Below are 5,049 nucleotides of genomic sequence, written 5' to 3'. Positions count from 1 at the left end.
GTTGGCATAAATAGTAATTCATAATATTTTACTCTACGTAAGTGTGGTGGCAGAATGATGGCTCCCCAAAGATATATAAGTTCTGGTCCTGGAACCTGTCACTATCTCACCTGAGATGGCAAAAGGGACTTTGCAGATATACTGCAGGTTGAGAAATTTGAAATGAGGAGAGTAGCCTGGATTATGCTACCCTAATCTAATCCCATAAACCCTTAGAATTGGAAAACCTTTCCACGCTAAAGTCAGAGAGAGGGAGTTGTGATTGCAGAATGGTCAGAGAGGCAACATGGCTGGCTGTGAAGATGGAGGAAGGATGCTACAAGCCAGCAAATTCCTCTACAAACTGGAAGAGGCAAGGAAATGGATTCTCCTCGAGACCCCACAAGGAAGAAAATACCCCTCCTGATACCTTAATTTTAGCTCAATTAGAGATGTATTTGATTTCTAACCTCCAGCACTGCAAGCTAATGCATTAAGTCCCTAATGTTGTGAGAATTTGTTACAACAGCGATACACTAATACAATAAGAAAGTGTTTTAAAATAACATGTTTTGTAAAAATGTGGCTGTTCACAGAACAATTGCTTATCTAGCTGAAAAATCAGGCAAGCAATAGGTGATTAATTAAAGAATGAATATTCAAATTTTTGAATAATAAGCAATCACTAAAAGTGGCCATACACCTATAAATTTTGAAAATGAGAACATTATATTATGAAATAAAAAACCGAGTTCAGCTTCTTATGCATAATCATTTATTTACCTATGTACATATTAGAGTTTATATCAAAATAGTTAATTATCCCTTTCTTTGTTCATGGTTTTTGGAGTGACTTTATCTATGTTTTCTAGATTCCAAACAGCAAACTTCTGTCCAGGTTGCTGCTGTCAGAAATTTTGTGAGAAGACATGATATGATAGCTGCTTTCCATAAGGGTGATATTTATTATTTAAGCATTTGCCCAAAGTATTGGTGGGATCTGCTTTCCTCATAGGTCTCAACAGACCAAAGGCCAAATAGTTCTTTCATTCTTTCATTTACATCTTACCCTGGCAACAGACATGGTCAACTAGGTTATTTTTATTCTATTTCCTCTAGTTTCCACCTTGAACATAACTGAATACCTTGATGGTGCTACTTTTATTAAAGGAGATCAAAGATAGAAAGAAAACAAATAGGAAGAATGTTGATTCCTTTTCTCCTTCAAGTACAACTTGTGTATTTTGTGACTGTAATGTTTCCTTGATCTTTGGAGGCATATATAGATGTTAGAATGAAGAATGAGGAAGTTGCTTAGCCAATAATTAGAAAAATTAACAAATAGAATCCTGGTGTTCGCAATTCTATGCACCATATTTCGATATACTGATTGCATACTTTTTAAAAGTTGTTTCAGTAGTTTTGTTTTTATGGAAAAGTGTGTTAGGTTATTTTCTAATTCAATTACATTCTAATTCAATCCATGAAATCTGAGAATGTTAATAGATACTTTCTTGAAAAGGTAGAATTTGACCTGAGTTTTAAGAAAAGACAGGATTTGACTGAGTGCTTTCAATTTTTTCTTTCATTTCTTTTTCCTGGCACAATAAATTTTTGTTGTATTTTTGAATTTAAATTCACTTATTGTTCACTTAGTATATTTGTTTTAGATAAATGCAGGATTTGCAAATGTATTTATTCAACAGAGTATGAAAGATCAAATTTATCTGACTTGCTCTAGAGATGTTAAATACCAGGATGTCTATGGTTTTCTTCTCTCTAATGTTTAGGTTGTTTGAAGGATAAAAGTATGCCAAATACTGACAAAAACAGTGCACATGTTTTTAGCACCTAACTTAAATGCCTCTTAAAAATATTCCTGAGACTTGGGGTGATAGAATTTTAGCAATTATCTTCATACTCACCTCAATTTTGAAAGTCTGGCTTCCAGCTACATTAAAAGTCACTTGTGACCAAAGAAAATCTTTCATGTTTACATTTAACACTGACGTCACACGGAAACATAACAAAAGTAAAAATTAAGTAAGGATTTCATTGGCGTTACTTTAACATTTGGCTGGCCTCTTTCATTTGGGTCTTTCTCGTAAACTGGCACAAAAAAGCTGTATAACTAGTCTGATTTAAAAAAAAAAGAAAACAACACAGAATTCTAATAAATATTTTATTGTTACATTGTGGATTCAAGCACACTGTATATGTGGTCTATCTATTGTCTAATATTATTTGCGATTTGTTTAAGGGTTTTTTGTCATTGCTATTGAAGAGCTGACAATTGCCTGGGTCAGGGGTCGGCAAACTATGTCCTTCAAGTCAAACCCAGCCATAAGCAAAGTTTTATTAGAACACTGCTCTGCTCATTCATTTGTATGTATTACAGATACCTTTGCACTGTGATGATAGAGGTCAGTGGTTGCAACAGAGACTCTATGCCCTGCAAAGCCTAAAATATTTATCATGTGGCCTGTTAAAGAGAAAATTTTACTCATTCCTGGCTTAGCTTGTACAAACTCAACATAAATGTTGTAAAAGCCCCTTCCCAGTGGACTTTCATCAATTTAAATAAGTGAAGAGAGCTAAGTGAATAATGAGTGGAGTGTTTTCATTAGGAAAAGTCATTAAGTTGCTGGATAGTAAATTGTACTTTGGTTTCAGAAACCATTGGATTATTGACTACTCATAGATTTTGCTGGAACAACATTTTCAAAATGCTTGAATTATGTATTTAAAAAGTAGTGTTAAATAGTGTAACATCAATCAGAATCAAGCCACAAGGATAATTAAAATCTGTCCCTTGATTTATTATTTACCATTGTGATGATCACCCTTCTATGTTAATACAGTTGTTTTTAAAAGCATGTGTGACCATTTTCCTCTCTAACCAAATTAGTGGGTGGTTAGCTTAATGCATATTGACTTATTTAAGAAGAAATTGAATATCCTAAGTCAATTTTCTACCTAAGCAAATTGTTAGTTATTTCTCTTTGAACCATAACCCTCTTATTTTCCCCTTGATTAGAATTAGTTATATTTTCAGTTTCATTCATTAAATAAACACATAATGAACCCATCAAAATTATTGGTGTCTGTTCACACACATGAAGTATGTGGATGTGCCAAAAATATCCTATTTAGGGGAACCCTGTTAGATCAGCTCTCATTTTTCTCTGACATACATAACCAATATATACTTACAAACTTTCCATTTCACGACTTGTATAGGCCACTCGGTGGATATTTGCTTGGACTTCATTTCATTTTTCAAATCCACTACTATGTATTTGGCTATAAGTGGAATTGTATTTGACTGATTCCCTACAGCATCAATATGTTCTCAGCTGTCTGTATTTCTTCATAATTGGACTAGATTTCATACCATCTCACTACTGAGTAACATTTACTGATGATATTAGTTTCTTCTCTTATGCAGATGTCTACAAAGATTATACTTCAAGTTCAATGAAAATCCACTAGATAATTAAATTTCTACCTATTATTACCATTTAGACAATTTTCTCTCCATTTAGCATCTTCTATGCACTTAGTTTGAAGTATCAGTGAGACAGGGTAAGATACTGTTATATCATGATGTTTACATACACTCGACAAAACTTTTGGAAATAAAATTTTTACTATAATAAAATCAAAAGTAGATAAATTGATATTAATTTTAGATTCCTTTTACCTTCTTTTATTTTGAAAATATATGAATACGTAAAGTTTTGCTGTGTGGCTATTAATATTAATACATTGCACTTTATTTCATAGCTTTTAGGAATTTTTCTCTTTCCTTATCAATGATTCTGACACTCATTATAAAATGTAGATGAGTAACAAAACTCAAGTTTGTTGAAATATTAAAACAGATGATTATGAAAGTGCTTTATTAAACATAAAGCAAGAAGAAAAATTATTTGTACATTTTTGTAACCATCACATTATGCCCATAATTACATCTAGTATTTACAATATAGCAGCTGTACAATTTTAATATGAAGTAATGTTTAATTGAAGAGGTTTGTGCTGTTTACTATATTATTATAGAGATAAAATGAATCAAAATAAAAAATGTACAACGTTCTAAATAATTACTATGCAAGTCATTATGTTTGGTGAACTATAAAATAAGTGAAAATGTACCCAATTCTTACTAGCATGTGATTATACAATTAATGGCCTATTAACCATTAAATCTATCACCAAAACTTCCTTCTCATGCAAAGCTCCAGCCCCATGAAAAATGCCCATTTAGTTTCCAATGGATATTTGGCTATTTCCAATAAATCTTTTTGTTATGTTAATAAATAATCCTAGGTCCTAACTGGGGGAAAGTCATTACCATCTCTACTAAACTAAGATTCTGCTAAGCAGAAGTTTTATATTCCCATGAAATTTACCATGACTGTAATCTACAGATTTGCATGTTGTTGGGGTAGAAAGCTCTATCATTAGTCCTCCCTGACCACTAATGTGCTCAACCCTCACAGTGCACAAGATTTAAAAAAGCCCTACTAGGTGAGATGCCTTGGGCCTGCATGCTAAGGAAATCAATTAAGCAATTTATTGGGCCTGGGAAATTTCTGACAAACCAGATGACATGTGGAGCACCAGGATGAGTGAGCCTTTTCACTGCAATTAGAATTTTTTCATCCTTCTGACCCACTGGCCTTTTAGCAGGGCCTAACTGATTGTGAGAGAATTATTTCTTGGGACTGTGAGATTTGGAATGTTCCATGTCATATTGAAATTTATTTCTTTGCCAACTTCTTAGCATTCCATTCCCGCAAACATGTGTATGTATATCTTAGTCAACTCTAAGAGTGATCACCATTTTTTGTCCCCTGACAAGAATGAAGATACTCTGAGCTACCCGGTCTATCATGAGAAGGAAAAAAAATGCTTCCCCTTTTTTAAAGGGGGTTGAGAAGTCTCATGTAACACACATTATCCATCTTTATCACTATAATAGACTCACTAAGTAGGTCTTGTCTAATTACTATTTTAAAATTAATGGAATTGAAGCTTATAAAACTATCAGTCATTATGTTCAGT

Source organism: Otolemur garnettii, unplaced genomic scaffold, assembly GCF_000181295.1.
Source record: "Otolemur garnettii isolate 467f Iridium unplaced genomic scaffold, OtoGar3 scaffold00009, whole genome shotgun sequence".
Classification (NCBI taxonomy): Eukaryota; Metazoa; Chordata; class Mammalia; order Primates; family Galagidae; genus Otolemur; species Otolemur garnettii.
Note: the sequence above shows the minus strand (reverse complement) of the source record.